This window comes from Hydra vulgaris, chromosome 07, assembly GCF_038396675.1.
Source record: "Hydra vulgaris chromosome 07, alternate assembly HydraT2T_AEP".
In the NCBI taxonomy this organism is placed as follows: domain Eukaryota; kingdom Metazoa; phylum Cnidaria; class Hydrozoa; order Anthoathecata; family Hydridae; genus Hydra; species Hydra vulgaris.
Window position 1 is genome coordinate 39580315 of NC_088926.1, and position 9871 is coordinate 39590185.

Here is a 9871-nt window from a genome sequence, read left to right on the forward strand (position 1 = left end):
CTTAAAAGAATTATATTTTTAATTCAAAATATTTTTCAATTTTAATTGTTTTTTTGTTTTGTTTGTTTGTTTGTTCTTTGTTGTTCTATTTTGTATATTTTATTTATTTTTTAATCTTGGCTTTTTAAAATTTTATCTTGGTTTTCACATGTTTTTGCATAAAGTTGTATTATTATTATTATTATTATTATTTCACTTAAGACATTGTATTTTTATCAAAAATTAACCATATATTGTAAACGGCAAAATATTAAAGAAAAAAAAAAAAAAAAAAAAAATTATAAAATTAAAATTATAAAATTATAAAAATTATAAAATTAAAATAAATTATAAAATTTTTCTACTGAATTTGTGATGTAAGAAATGTAACTCGTTCTCAAAATTTAAAACCACTCTCTTTAACTAATTTTTAGAAAAATATTTCTTAAAAATCTTTTACTATTTTTTTACTTATTATTTATAAACTTTGAGCTTTTATTTATCTTTTTTTTTCTCTTTTCTGTTGTGTTTTAATATTTTTTGTTAAGTTTATTATTTTTATCTTTCTTAAACTGAACTATTTTCTCTTTAATAGTAATAATATTATCATTAATAATAGCGATGAAGAGAATATAGTTCAGTCTAAGAAAGATTAAAATAACGAATTTAACAAAAAATATTAAAACACAACAGAAAAGGAAAAAAAAATTAGAAAAAACAGTAATATAAAAAAAAATTATAATAATATGAACAACAGTAAGCATAAAAAAAAAAATAGATAAATAAAAGCTCAAAGTTTATAAATAATAAGTAAAAGAAAAGTATAAGATTTTTAAGAAATATTTTTCTAAAAATTAGTTAAAGAGAGTAGTTTTAAATTTTGAGAACGAGTTACATTTCTTACATGGCAAATTCAGTAGAAAAATTTTAACAATGAAATCGCTAATTAAAATTTATTAAAATTTGTGCACTTTTTTAAAATGAATTAATCTGTTATAAATTTTTAACTCAAGATAAGTACTTTGAAAAGTTTTTACAACTAAATATTCATATCTTTGGATCTTCAACAAAAATTTCCGTAGCTCGTTCCTTAGGAACATTTATTGAAAGTAAGCGTTTCGGCTGTAGAAATTTATTGCCAGTAATTTTTAGAAATATTTATCCATGTCAAAACAACAAGTCGAAATAACCCACCATCTCAGAAATACTTGATTTTTGGCACAAATGCAATTAATAGTGTCGTTAGGAATAATGAAATATAATTTGGAGGTAATTTCATTATTTTAAGAGTTATGGGTCTTTAAAGTTTGAGATTTTTTACATTTTTTTATTCTCTGCGCTCTTAGCAACGTCTATAGCAACACTAAAATGTTAAAGTATACACAGTTGCATTAACCATACGTTTACAAAATTTAATAGATATAGAAACTTTTGAAAAAAGAAATCAAAAATTATTACTTAAAGTTATTAGATCTTATACTTGATGAAAAACTTTGAAATGCAAACCGGGTTTTTAACAATAATTTTTCAGTAAACAAGTCTAGTTTAAGATTAACTGCAGAAAAGGTATTGATCTATTCATTTTAAATCTTTACAATAATAGTTTATATATAAATACCTGTAAGAGGCAAAAATTATTTCACTGTTTTTTTATGCACATATCTATTGTTTTATTTTTGCAATTTTATTTTTGCATTTTTGTTTACCGTTTTGATTATAATCTCCATATAGAGATTATAACTAAAATAATTTCTCACAAAAAAATAATAATTTCTCACATAAGTATTATTAATACTCAAATGTTAAAACCAATTGCTCCATTTAACTGATTAAACAAGAAACCAGTAATTCATTTTTATTTTAAACTAAATAAGTGTAATTATAGCTATTACACTTACTTAGTTTAAAATAAAAAAGAATTGCTGCTTTCTTCTTTGATTAATTATATGGAACAATTGGTTGTAACATTTGAGTATTAATAATACTCATGTTAGAAATTATTATTTATTTAATGTTGGTTTCAGAAAAATGAAATGTTGAAATTAAATATTATTATAATGGCTGGAACATCGCAATGCTCAGTTGGATTGATTTTAAAATCAAATTGTCACAAGTTAACATTTACAAACCACATTGGAATAAAAATTTTTCAAGATTCAGCTCCAGATGAGCAAAATTTAGTTTTGATTATTGACTCATGTTTTCATCATCAAAAGTTCTATCTTAAGAAGTTCCCTGTGTTTCAGAAAAAGTGCTGTGATCTGCTGTTAGTTCACAAAAGACCGTGCAAAGGTTAGGAAAGCTTGTCATAAATTTTTTTATAAATGTTACTTTGTCATAATTTTATGATCTTTATGTTTAATAATACTAGGCACATTTTATTTGATCAAGTTATATTTTTTAATTTAGCATCTCTCAGAGAAGTCATGTTAAAAACCATAGCTTTAAACAACAGGTTCAAAATTGTACCTGGTCAAAAAATTTTTACAAATTGCTTAGTCAAATTAAAAGCTTACACTGAAATTAATACTGATAACATTGATTTTGCTGATAATTACACAAATGAAAGTATAACTAAAGAAAACGTATTTAACGTTCAAGGAGAAGCTGATATAAATAAAAGCAGACAAGAACTTTCTGATTATCTCAGTATAATTGGCATGTTACCAGTCAAGCTTAATGGAAAACCATTTGCGAATCATATGAATTGGGAAAAAAAAATTAAAACTATTACAACAGTTTTTAAAGAAAAGTTATCAAGTTCTTTAAAAATTTTATTGACAGAAGTTGAAGTTTTTGATAATGAATATATTCTTGATTTAAAAAAAATAGTTGTTCAGTTCAAAAAATTGTTAGTTTTGATAAAAGATAAACTTGAAAAATGCTGTTGATTTAGGAACATAATTCAAGTATTGACTTTGTGCCAACAAGAATGGTCAATTGATGCAGCAAGTGAGTATTTTGGCGTTTTAAAGTATGTAATAATAAAATCTAGATCTTTAGCAAAGAAGGAAGGAGTTCTTGCAGTTCCACAAACTAAGCGAGGTAAAATGCTGCCTAATCAAATAAATACTTTAGTGAAAAATTTTTATGAAGATGGTGAAAACTCTCTCCAGATGCCTGGTCAAAAAGATTTTGTAAGTGTTAGTTGGAAAGTTCAATTGCAAAAGCGACTACTTTTATCAAGCTTAAAAGAGTTATCTCATTTAAAATTTGATATCTACATGTAAAGTTAGGTTTTTCCAAGTTTTGTGTTTTAAGACCTAAATGGTGTGTTTTTCTAAACTCATTAGGAACCCATTCTGTGTGTGTTTGTATCTACCACCAAAACATGAAGTTAAATCTCCTACCCATTAAAATTGAATACCATGAACTATATAAATTTATTGTTTGTGATATGCAAAACAAAGAATGCATGTTAAATCGATGAACACAATGTCCGAAAAATACATCTAAATTAGAAGAAATCCTTTTCAAACTAATAGGGCAATTTGAGGAAGAAGACACTATCGAATTTAACCAATGGGTTACTACTGATAGATCAGATTTAGTTATACAACTTGTAAGCATACCAGATTATGTATATATGGTGATGGAAAAGTTATTCAAGCTAACAGCCCATTTATATATTTCTAAATGTTAATCTAAATATTTAAAAAATCTTAAGAACTGCCATCAAATAGTGCAATAATTCTTGGAGATTTTGCTTAAAACTATAGTTTTGTTGTGCAGGATGAAGTACACGGTTTCCATTATAATAATCTTCAGTGCACACTTCATCCAGTAGTTGTGTACTATAAAAAAAATCAAGTTTTACATTCCACTTCATATTGCATTATATCAGATGATAACAATCATGATACCAATGGTTTACAAGATACAAAAATTAATTATAAATAATCTGAAGCAAAAGATACCCAGCATTGCAAACGTGATCTACTTTACTTATGGCTGTTCATCTCAATATAAAAACTGCAAAAACATTTTAAACCTATATCAGCATAAATCAGACTTTGGAATAGATGCAAAATGGGTTTTCTTTTCAACCAGCTATGGAAAGCAACCTTGGATGGTATAGGAGGAACAGTTAAACGGCTTGTAGCTAATGCTAGTTTGCAGAGAATTTCAACAAATCAAATATTGAACTCACATGATATGTTTAGATAGTGCACTAACAACATCAAAGGTATAAACTTTATTTTTATTTCAAGTGAAAGTTTGGTTGAAACAAGATTATTACAATCTGAACGATTTAAAAATGTAAAAATAATACCAGGAACAAGAGACTTTCATGAATTTATTTCTGTATGTCAAAATGAAGTTAAGATGAGATAATGCAGTGATGACACTATGTCAAGTTTGACTTACATGTTTAAAAATTGTGAGATGCAAGGTGATGTGCAAAGTTGATGTGGAATTTAAATTTATGTACCAACATGGCCCTTGAATCTTGAAAGGCATTTGCTTGCTTCTTTTAATCAATTATTACTCAGAATCGACAGTTTGTGTATGATATGTATTGACAATATATTTTATATGTATCACATGACAATATATTTTATATGTATCATAGACAGTTTGTTTATGATATGTATATGACAATATATTTCATTTGTTAAAAAAAAATACCTAATTGTGTTTTGTTTTACAGTTCAAAGAAAAACCAAAAAAATATTTATAGTTCACTAGTTTGTATAAAAATTTGTCAATTCATAAAAACACGGAATTCAAAGAGTTAATGCGTTTTGATATTTAAAATTGAGTTTATTTATGTACATGCATGTCATGGATATTGCAGTTTTACACCTAAGTGAAAATACCTTTTATTTTTTTGACTAGCTCTAAGTGAATATACATGTCTTTAATATTTAAATATTTTTAATTGAGTTCATTAAATATGCATATTGTAGTTTTACACATAAGTAAGAACTCTTACTTTCTGGTTGTGCCTAAACATAAATACCAATCAATATTCTGTCAAATCTCAATATACTTTCAATCAAATGTAAAAATTAATTTTTTTAGATTAGTAAGTCAAAAAAACAGCTCAGTTTTTTTTTTTTTAGATATTTATATATACTTTAAGAATATGAAGTTTGGAAATATATAGATCATAGCCTTTTTTGTAATTCTTCTTAAAGTAAGCATGTTTACTTTTAAATTTTATTAAAAACGCCGATTTACTCTTATTGATTTATTAATAAATATTAAAAATTATTATTTCTTAGTATAATTTTATGGTTTAACATCTAATAATATGTGGAAAATTTTGAATTATGAAATAATATAGTTAAGGTAAAAACGTATGTATCGACACTTACTTGTTACTAAGGACGTTGCTAGAGGAGCGTGATAAGTAAAAATGCTACTTAGCTTTGAATTTCAAACTAGCATAACTTCTAAATATTCCGATTTGTTTAAAACAACTTTGGGAAATTCTTTTTAGCGTAGTTAAGTATCTTTGTTGCAAAAATTAAGTTGTTTAGAGATAGTGGGTTATTTTTTTTGAATTTTTGTTGTTGTTTTGACATGGAATTACCCTTAAAACGTTGAAAAAAATCATTTACGCCGGTAAATTTTACTGCCGGGAGCATTTTACACCAATAAAAAGTTTTATAACATTGACCCCAAGTGTTCGAAAATAATATTTTACATTGGAATAGGGGAAAATCCATTTGTAATAATTGTAAAACATAAATTTGTTTATTATTATTACGAACCATGCCATTTTTACGAATTTATAAATTTATTTGTTTGTTTTTTACGGTATTTATAAAGATATTTTACAAAACCTATGAAGTTATTATTTCTTTTTAAGATTATTATGCACGATTACATGTTACAACTAAAAATCTGGACAAACTTTAACAATTAATATCTCTTGAACTGAATCATCAATTTTTTAAACTCAATCTAACAAAAAAATTGTATTTTACAAAATAAAATAAAAAAATATTTGTTTATCAGTCCATATCGCCGAACACGGGGCGAGTACATCTTCAACTCTTCAAGATGTACCCCCCCCGAGCCCATGTACGGGAATTTGATTGATATTTTTCATACAATACTTTATTCGATTTCTTACTTGGCAGAGATTTTAATCGTGCAAATTGTTTGCACACAAAAATCTTTTAATTTCTGTCCAAAAATTCTCAATCGAACGCAATTCAGGCACATTACCAGGGTTTATGTCTCACGGCACATATTTAATATTTTCGTCTTTTAGACAACCTCGTACTTTATTTGAATAGTGTGGGGAAGCTAGATCTGGCCACAATTTTTTTTCGTTTTTATGAACCTCGTTGATGATCTTTTAACCTAGCATTTGGAAATGTATAAACCCTTGTTGACAGCTTGGCCCTTTGGAGCAATGTAATGCTTTTAGACTCCTATCTCTGACAAGACTATTCAAACTAAAAATTTTGGATCATATTTGCTTTTCTTTTGAGCTTGACCTCATTAGGGGTTGCGTCGGTATCAGAATTATAATATCCTGCGTTGCTAGAAATCTTTCTGTTGCACAAGTGAAAATACGATTTGTCGTCAATTATCACAAATTTTTTCCGGAAAAGTGCAACCAATTTTAGGCACTTGGGACACACAGCAACTTTTAGAGCTAATGTTCTTTACGGCGCTTTAGTTTTTTACGATTTCGAATGCTCGTCTTTTTCGCTGATAATTTTTGGATACATACTTCAGGGTAATTTTGATTCCATTTGGCTAAGCTTCTCTGTAAAACACCGTACTTCTTATCAAATGATTTTTCTAGGCGTTTTATCTGTTTATTAGGAATTTTTTCATGCATTCCTATCTTTTTCTACTTTTCGTTCTAGTCCTAAATTGATCTCCTTTCGTTGCAGTATATCATTCATGGATGAGTTTGGGACATTTTCCATCCAAAAATGATTAATAATAAACATTTTGTTCTCTTTTGGATGCAAATCCAAAAAAGCCTACAGTTGTTTACGGAGTGTCTCTTGATTATTCTATTTTTTAAACATGTTTAATTAAGGTCGGAAAACTATGGTATATTGTAGAGGAACAAATTTGCGACATAATTGGTAGGATTCTAAAATTAAAAAACACTGTTAGACATTTAAATTAAAGCTACAAAAACTGTCCGGATTTTTAGTTTTGGTATGTAATTTTATTTAAGTATGGGTGGATCCGTGGTTCAAACCTCTGGGCAAGTTTTGCGACATCAGTTAGGAAAGAGGCGTGAACTTCTAATTAAATGCTCATCCGCGGTGCTCTGTAATAGGACTGTAAGAACTTCATGGGGCACCTAAGTAAAAAAAATATATAAAGACAAGATAAAGTATATATAAAAAAAGAAAGTGATATGCTAGTTCTTACCAAAGCTTTATGTTTGTTTTACTATATTTGTGTTTGTTTGTATTGTCTACACAGTTTATTGTGTTGGTTTTATTTGTTTAATTTTTTAAACTACTGTATGCAATTAACTATAAATAAAGTTTTAAATTAATATATTATATATTAATTTTATTATAATTTTATTATAATAATATTATAAATTAATATATAATAAGTAAATAGATAAATATTGGTTGCATTTCCCAAAACTAATGGACTAGACTTTGTTAAAGAATCAAATAATTCTTCAATATTGTTGTTTTTGACAGTTTGAAGCATGGCGTCAATGAATGTTTTTTGAGAAATATACCAGTATATTGGAAACTATTTCGTGCATTTTAAGGCTTATACCCACCATTTTGGATGAGCTCTTCAAACATGACCGGAAAATGAGATTCTCAAACATGGCCGGAAAAATTATCTTAACTTCATTGGTAACAAACAAATACCTTTGCTGACACTAATTTAGATTATAATACGTTTTTTAAAACGTTTTATGAAATATATAATTTGCTAATAATATATAATGCTAATTTTCCGAAACATACAGTAAATAGAAAAACTAAAAGTTGAACCATGGATCACTAAAGAACCAAGAAAATCCTCCAAAATTAAACAAAAATTATAAATAGAATATTTAAAGACAAAAACTAAACAAAACAAAATTCTCTATAAAAACCACGCTAAAGAATTTAAAAGACAATAAAAAAAAAAAAAAAATTTACTATTCTGATTTGCTTGAGAGAAGTAATCTTAATTGGAAACGTACGTGGGAAATTAAAAACGAGCGCAATTCCTAAAGCTGTTAGAATTAACGAAGAAACATCATATGATCTAATTGTAATAGTTGACGAATTAAATAAATTTTTTTAATCAGTTGGTCCTAATCTGGCCCAAAAAATTCCTATCTTAATAAAACAAAATGAAAAATTATGCTTTTCCAATAACTTCGTTCTTAAATTCCTTTAAGATATCCTTTGAGGAACTTGAACTTTTTTAAAAAAGATTAAATCTGATAAATCAGTTGGTCATGATGATATTTATTGCTATGTTATTATCAACTCATACAAAATCATTAAAGATATTCTATTTCAAATTTTACAATGTTTAAATTAAACGGGGTATTTTTCCCGACAATTTAAAAATAGCCAGTTTCACCAAAATTTAAAGGACGTGATGCAACTCACGTTTCAAATTATCGCCCGATCTCAATTTTGCCAGTTTTTTCTAAAATTTTAGAGAGAATTTTATATAATGTAATTTTCAAACATTTATCTTCAAATAATATACTGTATCAAAATCAATACTGATTTAAAAAGTGTAATTAAACCGAATACGCTATAATCCAAATTACCTGCAATATTGCTAAATCTTTTAAAAAATCTCAATATATGATGTTTTCATCGATTTTCAAAAGCCTTTGATACCATTGACCACAAAGTCCTATTTAAAAAAATAGAGTATTAAAGAATTAAAGGAAATATTTTAATGATACTTAAAAGTCATTTAAGCAACCGTTAACAGTTTGTTTACAGTAATACAACTGTCTCTTCCAATTTATTAGATACAACACGTGGAGTTTCTTAAGATTCTATACTAGGATCTTTTCTCTTTCTAATATACACAATCTCCCAAAACCTCAAATATATTGACGGTTATATTTGCCGATGATACTAACAAACATTATTCCAAAATATGAACATTAAATTAACAAAAGTTTCTGACTGGTTTAAAATGAATAAGCTGTCACTAAATGTTGAGAAAACAAAATGGATACTTTTTCATCAAACTTCAAAAAAAAAGCTGCTGCATCCTGTAATGGCTTTTTATTGACAAAATTCAAATAAAAAGAGAACTAACTATTAACTTTTTAGGAATCAAAAAAATCATAAAAATGTTGATGAAAGCCATAGTTGGAAGTATCACATTGATGAAAGCCTTAGTTGGAAGTATCACATTGGTTTGTTGTGCATCAAAGTTGCTTGAAATATAGGAGTAATGGACAAAGCCAGAAATGTTTTAAATAAACATAGCTTAACACAATCATATTTCTTTTTAAACCATTACCATATAAATTATGTAATACTGCCTGGGGTAATACCAATAAATCTAAACTACTACCTCTTTATCGTCAGCAAAAGCATATTGCTCGTCTTATCAATTATAAAGATCGATTTGCTCATACAAAGGCGATTTGCTCAACCATTATTATTTCCAATGAAAATTCTTAATATTTAACAGCTGAATATTTTTAATATACTTTGTTTTATGTACAAATGTAAAACCAACGCATCTCCTGTTTCTTTTCATAATCTATATACCTTAAAAGATAAAAATAAATATAACATAAGAAATGATAATCTAATTCGGAAACCTTTTTTTCTAATTAATTTTGGAAAGTCACGTATTTCGTATTGAAGAGCTTTTCTTTGGAACAATATAGTTTTGAAAATTTTTGATTTTTCCCATGAATGGAATTATCTTTCACTAAAAAAATAGAGAAAGAAATATTTTTAAA